Raw genomic sequence first — 13,397 nt, forward strand, 5'->3', positions numbered from 1 at the left:
ACCCTAAAATAAGACCTTATACACGCGCTTGTTTAAAACTATTAATAAAAAAAAAAAAACATATATTTAGTTGTACATAAGATAAATTATAGTTTATTAATCCAATAATACTAGAGAATTTTATAATTATTTTTATATGCAGTGTGACATGTATTATTAGGTGCATCATTGTATCGTGTTATCGCCAGCTCAAACATACGAACGTTGTATCCTTTCTGGCCATTTTATATCAAAATGAATCTGAAGGATATAAAAGGTCCAACGGTAACAGAGCATAATATTCTGGGCAGATGGATTTATAGAATCATTGTAGTTAAGCATTTCCTCATTATTTATATTATGTTATAGTTAGTTATCTGGGCCGGAAATTATGACCAATCGCAGATTATCATAGATTTATACACGTTTGAGTGATTGTCAATTATTACGTTTTTAATGCTAATGCAAAACGTTTGATGTTTGATTTTGTTTCACTCTATACATTACAGTTTGCCTTTGCTTTTGATGTACAATAACAATAATAATACTAATAACAATCGCTGTATGCCAAAACAATGCTAAAATAACACGCAACGAAATTGTTTACTAAAATATAATATATTATTATTTTGATCTGCTTCAGTGGAATACGTCATAATAATAATAATAATAATAATAATAATAATATAATAAATCAAAGTAGTCGATTCGTGGCGTAGTGATTTTGCGATAATTGCAAATCAATCAACCTACAACAAGTCCCGCAACAATTATTTGACAACCAAGCGAGCGCACCAATACTTGATAAAATAATAAAAAATAATAATAATAATACAATTGTTCAGAAAACGACAATAGTGGTGACTGGTGGCAGGGCTTCGTTCTGTGCGACTTCAATCCTCTCGGGGTTCGACGTGCGATTGACGAGAACAATAAAACGTACATTCGAACACAAACATACAATAACATTTCAGTTGTTATACACACAAAACACTATAATTAAACATAGGTTTTTCATTGTTTTTACACTCCACGGGTCGAAGAGTTTTCGAACACTACTCGATAAGATCATATTATTTGAGTTTGATTGATTTTTCAGGAAATCTTAATGATTTATTGTTTTTACGATATCAAGAGACCGAGATAAAAATACAAAACCATAATCTAGAACTCTGTCCATTGGACGAAAAATATGGTCAGAAAATCAAACGTATAACCACTATAATACGTGTATCTTTAATAGTTGATTCACTGTCGACTTAAATGTAAAAAATCATCTATTTCGTACATATTATATTAAAATTACTAATCATATGTGTTTTAATCTAAGCTCATATATTTTTTTTTAATGTATCTTTATCAATATACAATCAACACGATCGATATACTTGTATTCTACAAATTGTCTATAGTAAACATTTTACATTTATATTAATGTGTGTGAAACATGTGAAAAAAGGTTATTGTTGTTATTTGTGTGTTAGAGTGGTTTCTCTATTGATTGTTTGAGAGGGCATCTGCCAATGACAATATAATTTCAGTTTCACGTACGATGTAGTGTAATAATATTACTCGAATAGTGATTAAAGCAACGTATTCAGACAAAAAATGTATCATTTAACATATCAAAAGTAAAGGGAGAAAAACAATCTTGCGATGAATTAATTAATTAATCAACCTAACCTAACCTAACTTCAAAGTTTTTTCTAAGAAGTAATTACGGATGACGGGGTGATATTAATGTAAATTGGTTGGTATAAATCACTCATGCGATCTGATTTCCTTCATCAACTCAAAATAATATAGATACACTCTATGTATATTAATATAATATTATTTGGAATGTCACGAATAGTAAACAATATTGTTCATAATCATATTAATTTTCCATTTAAAAATTACAGTAATTTGTATTATAAAATACTGTAGTTATTTCATATTATTAAATTATCTTTAGAAGGTAAATTAAACAAAAACTTAAAAAAGTCATCTCGGTGAAACTGTATTTATTTTATCGTGCTACCTAATATAATTATCAATATTAATAAAATAGTATGAATGATACTATGATAGAAAATCACTGTTTAATAAATTAAAAATGTAATAATATTTTTGATACATAAACGATTATTATCGTATATTCATTTTACTTTATTCGACAAATGTTTATGCGCATAGCACTCACTATGCGTGGTTATTATTGTCACTAATAAAACAATAAATTACTTTCTTTTTCATATAGCTACTTTTATTTTTGACTAGGTACTAACTACTATGATATACATTTTATAGTTATATTTTGTAAGAACTAAAGATCAATGTTGAAAAAGATAACGTATATTTTTATGCATGCGAAGGATAAAGATCTAGGATACATTTTATGCGCAAATGATAACACACTAACACATAATGCATTTAATTGTATTGTATCTTGTCTAGATGAAATACAAATAATTTATACACATACATATTAAGTAATTAAAATTAATTTAGAACCATTTCATAAGTGTTTGATTTAAAATGATTTATAACTGGTACTGTTTGATTAAAAATTAAATCATAATTTAGTTGACATAATATGTATTAGGTTCTAATTAGTAATTGAATATCATCATTTATTTAAATCTAAATATCACAATAAATATATTTAAATATAATATTACATCATTTATTCTGATGTCATTATTTAGTTAAAATATATATATATATATACAAAAAAAAAAATAATTCAAAAATGAAATTAATATTGGTATCTGCGGTGTATTTAGATATTATAATAATATTACCATTATTCATTTATATTTTCGTTAATAAATTATATTTAAATATTGGTAGTTGCATAAAAAATATTTACTTACCAAAAGATGATTTAATTCAAAATATAATACATATATATATATATATATATAAATTTTAAACCACTGACATAAAATTAAAACATTAATATTTTGTCTATATTTTTTTGTTTCTTTTTTAAATCATTTAATGATCAATTTAGTCGTTGTTGAAATCATATCAGATTTCTACTAAGTAATAATAAATATAATATTTTCTCGTACCTAAGTCTTTACAAACAAATCCATTTTTTCGCAAGTTTATAGTCTTTGTCCTACTGATTTGTAATGCTGCTGAATTATTCTTTATGGGATCCATAGCAGCTGTGCGTAAGCTATATTATAAATCAAAATTAGATTTGAAATACAGTTATATAATATCATTTAATTTCCGTAAGCGTATATTTTTTTCATTTTTCTTTTCTTGAATTTAAATAATTTCAAAATTCGGGCGAAACGATAAAATGATAAAGACATAAAGTGTTTCGTATTATCTCCTTACACAAAAAAAGTACATAATTTGTTGGCACATCCGGTTTATGACGTGTATATAATACGTGTCATATAGTACGTTTAACACAAAATTCACAAAGTGTGTATAGAAAAATGTGAAGTATCAAATACTCCGTTATCCTTGGCTTTTAACTTGTACCATTATAGAATTTAACAATGCACTGTTTTGTACAGACTTAATGTTAATAACATCCTTCAGTTCTAACTGAAAAGTTTACGCACACTCGTACAATACATTTTTGTACGGTATGATATTACAACACCGTGTAGGATTTTTCTCTCCATTTATTTATTTACAAGCCACCAACCAGGATTTAGGCCCGGAAAAAAAAAGTTACGTTTATCACTATAAGCATTAAAAAACGTAACCGAACGTAAACGAAAAAGCGACGGTGGTTGCGATGATAAAGACAGAAATCGCTATTACAATAGTCGTTACCACTTATATTAGTAACACAATAGGTTATACGGCTATGGAAATAAAATTTTAAATATAATGTTAAACATTAACGTCGTTAAAATATAATATAACATTTAAATTTATCGGTTTTGTAGTAATATTCCCCCCAACATTACGTTATATTATTACGGAGAGTAAAAATGATTTTGAATGAAATGTAGGTAGTAAGTATTTTACAAGGTGTAATTTATTATCACACTTAATAATTTTAATCAAAGTGTAATAATTAAACTTCAGGCACATTTTTAAAATCTTAGTCTTAAAGAATTGCAACAAAAATTTGAGATGAATATTGATATTATTATTTGTAAGTTATTTATTTAAACTGCCATTTCATGGGTTTTCATAGTTGCGTTTATTTTATTATAATAGTACTTAATTAATAGTTAGTTTATGAATATAATGTTTTATACGTAAGATAAAAATTTATATCTTAACTTACACTGGAAAAAAGTGTTTAAAGAGTGTATAAATAAAATAAAGCTGACGTGAAAATAAAATGATGGATTTAATTTTTAAAGAACAAACTGATTAATAATCTACAGTATGGGTAGCTATATATATATATATATATATATAGCTATATATATATATATATATATATATAGCTATATATATACTATATATATATAGCTACATCACGTACATAGCCAATGCAATTATGAAATTGTTTAGAAATTGTTTTCTAATTTCCAATAACAATATACCAATGTTATACAGCTAATGGATACCGTTACAATAAGTTTTCTCACTTATAATCTAGAAATGGAGTGCACTTGTATATATTTGGTAACTCTGAAAAGGTCATATGCTTCGATTTTTTCAGTTATTTCCTGAAACGTGAAAAAACTGACGACAGCTGTTTAAAGACGTTAAAGAAATCTTGGCGAGCGTAACTATGTTTTGACAGAACTTCGTTCGGAATCAGTTTTCGACTAAAACGATTTATCATTTACTTTGAGTTAATAATAATAATAATACAGTACTATTCTGCGACGAGATTGGCTATAGAAACAAGACAAACACTCAACACTCAGTATCTGTATTGACTCCACATTTTTTTTAACTATCATTTTGGAATATATAAATACTAATAAATTCTATGATATATAAATAATAAATCTTAGTTATCAACTCGTCAAACGACATTTGATTGCAATGTAATAATAAAATGATATAAAATAAATATAAAAGAAGTATACAATGTTTTTTAAATTGCATTTAAGTGGATGGTTTTTTTTTAATCTTCTTTTTCCTATAATATTCGTTGCGTTTGTTCATAAATCATCAATGTGCATTTGTGAAAATCATATCGTTTTGCAATTTTATAATAATAATGTTAATAAATAGGTACCTTAACCCAAATTCCTAGTTCAAGATAATCTTTAAGGGTTTGGGAAAGAACAGCTACTTATCCTAATTCACACACATTTGACGTTGATTTAGGGTTTGGGGTTTGAAAAAAAAAATAGGAAAATGTTGTTTTCAAAAATTATATTAATTATAAAATTAATTTCTCCGAAAAAAATAATAGCTTATGAGAAAATGTTTCGTATATACTTAATACTTAATAAATAGATAACAGTCGATGTATGCTAATAATGGGTAAGGTATCAATTTCCAATTATTATAAAAAAAAAACTGCCTCAGTTAATACATGAAACCAGAGTTAAGTATGGTCGTATAGACGACACTATTTCTCATAGAAACAAATTATGAATATAAGCACTGAGCTAAAAAAATATCAGACTACTAAAATATCAGAGAAATAATTACCGTTCACCACGCCACTGTATAATATGTATAACTATTCGCCTGGGTTCCTATCTCGTAAACAGTGAAATGCACTATAGATACATAGCAGATTGATAAACTAATTTGATTATGAATAACTGGTAGTTAAAATTTTCGTTAAAATTGAATTAACTTTTGAATACCTATATTTGTCACTCAGAAAGTCAGAAAGTATCATTTCTGTCTAGTAATTTCATATGAATACACATCGAGTCATTTTTGTAATCAAAAGTACTTCTAAAATACTCATAAAAACTCGTATTAAATAACTATGTTACAAACGTCTAACAGACACTATAATATAATACAGCAAATATTATATTTTAATAAAACATAATATTATATTTAGGTTATTGGAACTATTTTAATAAGTGAGTTTCTCGAAATAACTAAGTACTATTTATTACTTTTTTCTAATAAACAAACGTAATAAAAAAATTCTTGAAATAAAAATAAAAATATTAAATAACATTTACATTAATATTATTATAAATAATTCTGTTAAATGATAGTAATTTTCCTTTATCTTATAATTTTAAAATTATTAATTTTTAGCACATCTCGACCGCTTTGAACAGTGCACTCCTTATCAACAGCTGCATAAATTTAGATGAAATCAAACCATCAGGGATTTAATATGAATTCAGAATTATTATCATAATATACATTAGGATTGGCTAGCAATTTTAGTAACGAGCCACACAGTATTTTTGACTGTTCGATGACCTGGTCAATCCAGCGAACCACACCCCGACCAATCCACCTCATAAAACCGAATACTACCGGCTGAGAACAATAACATGCAGTCTGGGTTCGCCGTCATAACAGCGCTGTTGTTTTTATTACGATACTACATACGTCATTACAATGTTATTGTTGTTATCGTTAACCAATAATAATATAATCGTAATGCCGACGTGTCGTCTCACTAAATCGTGCCACACGCCACACTGCAGCAGCTATATAACACTCGAACACTTACCTACAACCATATTACTGTCGAATCACATCCACTCCGCCATACAGTCTTAAAACGCATAAATCTGTTATGTTAATTAGTAGCCGAACCGAATCGCAGAAGTTGAAATTTAGACCGGATAATTAATTAAGTCACCATGGCTAACAGCATGCAGTTCTGCGTTTAATCAAATCCAACACTTGAACATCATTAAGGCGGTTCCTTTATACACAGTATACAGTCAATGTTCGACATAAATGTATATTATTATATCATGCTACAGCACTGATAATACTTGAGAAGCTATGTTGAGTCGGATTTTTGAAAACGTATTGCTACATTCGTATAATATGAATGCATTGTGTATAATAATATGATACACCCAGGGAGTGGTAATACATACATAGTAATAAATACTACAACTAACTAGTAATATTATAAATAATAATAATAATAAGAGATACCTAGAATATAATATACGATGTTCCTCCAATATTTGATCTAACCGTTTTTCTTTTTACAATGAATTTATTCAAACCCTCAGTATCATGTGGAGGTACAAACTTATGTTTTTCAAGTGAACACTCCCGCTTTTTACTGTGAATTATGTGTAGTGGGTATTTTATTTGTTTGAAAATGTTTATGTAGCTAATAATTCAAATTTTAACGATTTTTTCTCAGTTATTAAAACATTTAAAAGGACTAAAGATAATATTACTTAAAATTGGTTTTGAAAAAGTACAAAATATTTTATAGAACGTTGCACCTAGAATTCGTTATAATTGGACCACTTTTACAAGCTATAAATGTTGATAGATCAATTAATCTTCAAAATGTTCAATGGACATATTTTTCCAAAAAACCAGCTAAATAATTTACTGCTGAATTAAGGAGTTCATATTTTAAAACTAGATGTTTGTTTCATCACAATACATTACTTAACCCACGAGTTAAAACCTTACAGTACCTTCCCCTACAGTTCCCCAGGCTAATGACCTCAGTTGTCGAAGCCCTAACCATAAAAAAAAAAAAAAATACATTACTTGTGCAAAACTAAAAAATACTAAATAATACTCAAGAATTTGAAATAATATATAAGTATAAAATATAATTAATCATGTTTAAAAATTCCAAAAACCAGATTTTGAACAACGGCATTATAGAGAAAAAAATGTGGTGAGCACGGCATTTGATGAATCACTCATCCTATATAATATATTAAATAAAATGATGGTGACATTTTTCCTTTGTCGAGATGTGACGGAAATATCTTAAAAGAACCGACTGTATCCGAACCGTCTATAATATTATTGTGACGACAAAAATATAATTCATACGGGCACAACAGATTTTGATTTCGTTTTATACCGTGCGTTTATGTTATTATTATTATGTTCGTTTTACCATAATATTGTATACACACACACACACACACACACACACACACACACACACACACACACACACACACACACACACACACACACACACACACACGCGCGCGATACGTTTTGACTCGAAACAATAATATTCTATTATTATTTTAATTTATTGTAATATTAACCTTATACACCACTGTTCTCTCCGTATTCTATTCTATCGCACGACAAGGGACTCATAATCGTCGAGGGAAAAACGGTACGAAACTTCTTTACGCGAAAACTTTGAGATTAAAAATGAGAAAAAAAAATAGAAATCCGGGTAAAATATACAGATAGAGACGGTAGTTGATTTGGGGACTCGTCAAGTTACTATTCGCTCACATTGGCTTCCATTGGATAATTTCGGTGATGGTGGTAAATTATAATGATTGTTGTTATAAATTCAACAGCAAAGATAATAAATCGTGGAATACAAAATACGATTTCGAGCGTTTAATATCGCTGCGCTTGACGGGATTTCTTTCAATACATTTCACAGGGTAATTTGCCTTGTGCTCGGTGAAAGTACTGTGAAAATCAAACGATTTGACTCTGCAAAATACCAACTGGACTTGATTTCCAATAAGTGGTAGATAAAACTTTAAATAGTTCTAGAAAAAAAAGCTGCCCTCGCGATGGCGAGATCAATACATTTATCGTTACGTTCAGAATAATATTATGATTTTTCGGTATTACATTGTTATGTCTAACATACAATTTTTTGAAACAAAAACGCATTAAAATGCTCATTTCATAACACTCGAATAAAACATTGTTACAGAAACTCATCGTAATTATTAATTTACTACAAGATAAATATCATATCACTTGGACTGTTTTTTAAGCGCGTCTTAAATATTTATATTAAATTCTATTGGTTTTCATGGAAAACGGTTTATGGATTAAAACTTCAATTTATGTAAACGCCCATACTCTTTTCATTAAAGTCAATGTAAAAAATTATTTATTTATTCAAATTTAAGATAAAAAATGGATAGTAAACAGAATTCAATTTAAATATTAAATTATTTAACATTATTGTGTAAGCACTGCTCATTAACCATTCTTGAGCAATTAATTTTATGTTTTAATAATTATAGACGTTTTGGAATTTCAATAAAACTATATGTGCATGAGATACATTAATAAAAAATAACATAATTTATATAACGCTCACCGATTAAAATAAAACTATTGTTTACGATATACTACTACATAAAGGTATATGCGAGGTTATATGAATCATAATTTTGTTATTTTTCTTGATTAATTATTTCTATCATTTACGCTTAAAAAAAAAAATACGAAAATACGCATAAGCTAAAATTGTGTACCTAACAATAATATAATACGCGTTTAATAAAACGCAAAAAGTAATAATACGCTCATGACGTCGCCGCCTCTTCGCACCTAGCCACCGTCACCCCTCCACGCATGCCTTTGTTCTCCAAATAACTCATAATACAATATAATACTGAGTAAAATTAGCTCTGGCATATTATAAACTTTGAGCCAGTATCAAAGTTACAGGTATATATAATATTCTGGAACTAGATAAGGATAAGGATAGGTGCATGGTGTGCGTTTAAACCGAGCAGTAGCGCATATATTCGCATTATACTATGTATAGTGCACAAACTCCGTATACATACCCACAAATACACACACACATGCGCGCACGCGCACACGGACCAACAAGGTTTTATGTTATTTATTATTCAAGGAAATTCGCAGGATAATGAAAAACTTGAGACACTGGCTCATAACTTTCGCGTGTAAGACCCGCCGCCTGCTGACACCACGTAGTTCTTTTAAACTGAATATATACCGAAAAATAATAATTATGTTTATGATTATGATGATGATAACAATATTATAAAAATCCACCATGCCATGTAATCAGCATCATCAGAGTATCAGACTGCAAATATGACGACCTCCACGGTATTGTGAGTAGGTTATCTTAATTATTATTATTATTAAATACCGTCATCCAGGTAATTATTATAAGTGGATTTGATTATTAAATTTATTTATTTTTCGATTTCTGTGCCCCTAGGGGGCCAAAAATATTATAATATCATGAAAATAATAATATTATTATTATTACTTTTTTTGTCTTTCACTGAAATCGCTTGTACTACATGTCCTTTAATGTTCATTTACAACTACAACTGCAGTTTTGGCTTTAACTCCGTTCCTTTGAAAAGAGTTTTATTATAAAACTTTATAAATTATAATTAGGACGAAACTTGTTCACGATTTGAATCTATCTTGTGTGGGCTCCGATAAGGTTACCTCGAAAAAACATAATTCAAAGCAGCTTTTGATGAAACTTACACGTGACACGCTGTAAGATAAGGACGATAGTTGAATTCGTTAAAAAAATATAACTTTTTAGTGTATATATTTTTTGCTAATGTTTGTTTTACTATTGTATTAAACAATAAATAATTTTAACTGTGTTTAAAAAGTGTTTTTATAACTTTTAGATTTACTTTTTTTAATTGTCGGCCATATTAAACTGTTTCTAGTTAAATATTCTAGATGATATTTTTAGAAAACTAAATTAAATAAAGTTCCATAAGGAGTTAATAAATAACTTATTCATGGTTTACTTGGCCATCATTTCATATAAAATTAATACAAAATATTATATTCTTAAAATAATTTCTTTATTCACCCTAAAAATGTGATAAAAACTTTTGAATTTTAAAACAGTTCCGTTTCTATTTATTTTTCTACTATAATATATACAATTTTATTGATTTATAAAATGTCTCTACGTATGTCCAATTTAAAATATGAATTTGTACATTTTATCCATTTAAAATAATTACATATTATAAATTATCAATATTGTAATTATGACAGGTTATTTGTAGATTTATTTAATTATTTTTAACATAATATGTATTATTACTTAGTTAAACAATTAAATGAAATGATACATTTTTAAAAAAAATATGACTAAGTAGAAAATAAATTATGTAGCTCTATATACTAAAAGATTAAATAAGTAATATTATAACTTAGGAAGTAGGAGGCACCTATTTTAAATTGTACAATCATCCTAAGTTTATATGTTTACAAATGTATCAAACTCTAATTTTTAAAATAATTTAAATTTAAAAACTATATTTCTATAAAATATGTAACAAATAATCGTGAGAAGAATCATTAGTAAGTACAATTATTTTGTTAGGATAACGCAATGTAATACTATATTTGTGTTTTTAATTTTCTTAAAAACTATATTAATTGCTTTTCTGCCTTTCTTAACTAACCATGATATTAGGTAAGTATAAATAAGACCATCCATAAGAGTTTCCCACCTTAGGGCAAAAAAAAAAAAAATACTGTACAATACCGTATAAAAATATAATACAATTTAAAAACTTGAAATTATCCGCCTCCTCATAATCATCAGCCTGGAGCAACCAAATCCTGCCTCCCCTTAAATACAGCGCTGTGTGTAATGATAATTTAAGTGAATTATGAACCTCAACTATTAAGTGGTAACTCTTTTAGTATTATGGTTATAAGGAATAATGTATGTAACTCAGACATTTCACGGTCGTTGTTCAGGCAGGTAGTGAAACTGATGACAAATTGTATGATGAAATATGTATTTTCTTATGGAAGTTAATATTTTATGTACTTAGGCTATTTATTTTAAATACGATGGGATACGAGCCAAGTAATATAAATAAAAGAAAATCTGATCTATACACAATTTATTATCCTGATTAACCTATCAGATTCTGAATATAACTATACTGTTATTTTAATAATTTATTTATATTTTAAATACTTTTCCAGTAAACATTTCTTTGGATAAAAACACCATTAAAACTGTATGAAATTGGAGAACTTTTAAGATCAAAAAACGTGTATGGAAGGTGTTTTACTTTTGATGAATAAATCATATTTTTTTCAAATATTTTATGCTATCTGCAGTGTAAATAATATAATCTATATTTGAATAAGGAAATTGAAAATAATCTGCTAGCACCAAAAAATTAGTACTTGACTTAAGAAAAAGTAATATAGGTTACCTAGGTCTTTTTTTCGATTTAATATTTCGAATTTACAACGTACTACTTAGTGCGATAGAACGATAGTGCTTGTGAGGGCATCGTTTAAGTTTAATAACGTTTTAATTGAAATTAATCTAACATTATAAGAGCAATACATTTTCTATTGGCCAAAAACATGTAATACGAATTATTTGTGTGCACCATTTATATATTTAAATTATAAGTAATACGCTCAATTTAAAAAAAAATACTGAATCTTATGTTGCTTGTAACATTGTAACTATATTTTTTCGGGACGATTTATCGTTGTAAGTTGTTTACATGTATTTGTATGATTCACGAATTTCTGTATAATAGTACTACCTATAATTTATAAACCAATTATTGAAAAATTATTAATTATAATCATGTACGATGGGCTATTATGATCGACTCGATTTCACTTTAACTATTGTCTAACGGAATATGTGTTTAATTTATTTTTAAAAAAATTGATTCATTTATAATTAATTTCTTGAGATTTTATCATTCCTATATGATTAAAATGTTATTCATAATTGCAATTATTACCTATTTCATTTAAACATTTATGACTATTCTAAAAGTAGAAATTATAACTCAATTGAAAAATACGCAGTAGGTACAAACGTCGTGCGTCGTCGGGATAAGACTGTAATTCTGAACAGTGGGTGATCTAGGATTTGTTTATTATGCGTGATTTTTTAATAATAATTCACCTTATAGGTAGCCATTTATTATAAAAACTTTGGATTAAAAACAAATTTTATGAATTCTGTAGTAGTTCAGGCTAAAACGACGTTCAGTTGTATATGATATCAATTATCAAGTGTTTTATTAAAAAAAAAAAAACAATAAGTTCTATGTGTAGAATAGTGGGTGCATCAACTAGCTAGCACCTCTCACCCACCCTTAAATACGTCACTGATTTTGGCCAAAACATTTTTACATATTTTGATGCGTACAACTAGAGTATTGTTTGCGACGATTTTATATCGAATTTAAACATTCATGAATATTATAGAAACCAATTTAAAAATACGCAATAAGCTGAAACGTCAGTGGGGTAACTCTATAATATTCTGGCCAAAATATTTCAATATTTGACGCGTATTCGGTATTATATTACTATTATTATGACCGATGGGCTGTTGCAGCGGCAGTATATGCGCGATGGTGGCGATAAACCATCAAACATAAACAGAGCACTTAAAATACGATTCTTCGTACATAATATTTTCAGTTATTTATATATTATGCATGTATATTTTGCATGCGGCCGGTAATAAATATTTGAAAGTCTAACTCACCGGATATCACGATTTCGTAATATTTCAAATTTCAATGGTTGCTAGCGCGCACACATTGCCGTGCCCAGTT

The sequence above is a fragment of the Diuraphis noxia genome, unplaced genomic scaffold (assembly GCF_037042655.1).
Source record: "Diuraphis noxia isolate RWA-SAM2 unplaced genomic scaffold, SU_Dnox_SAM2 contig0003, whole genome shotgun sequence".
Lineage (NCBI taxonomy): Eukaryota > Metazoa > Arthropoda > Insecta > Hemiptera > Aphididae > Diuraphis > Diuraphis noxia.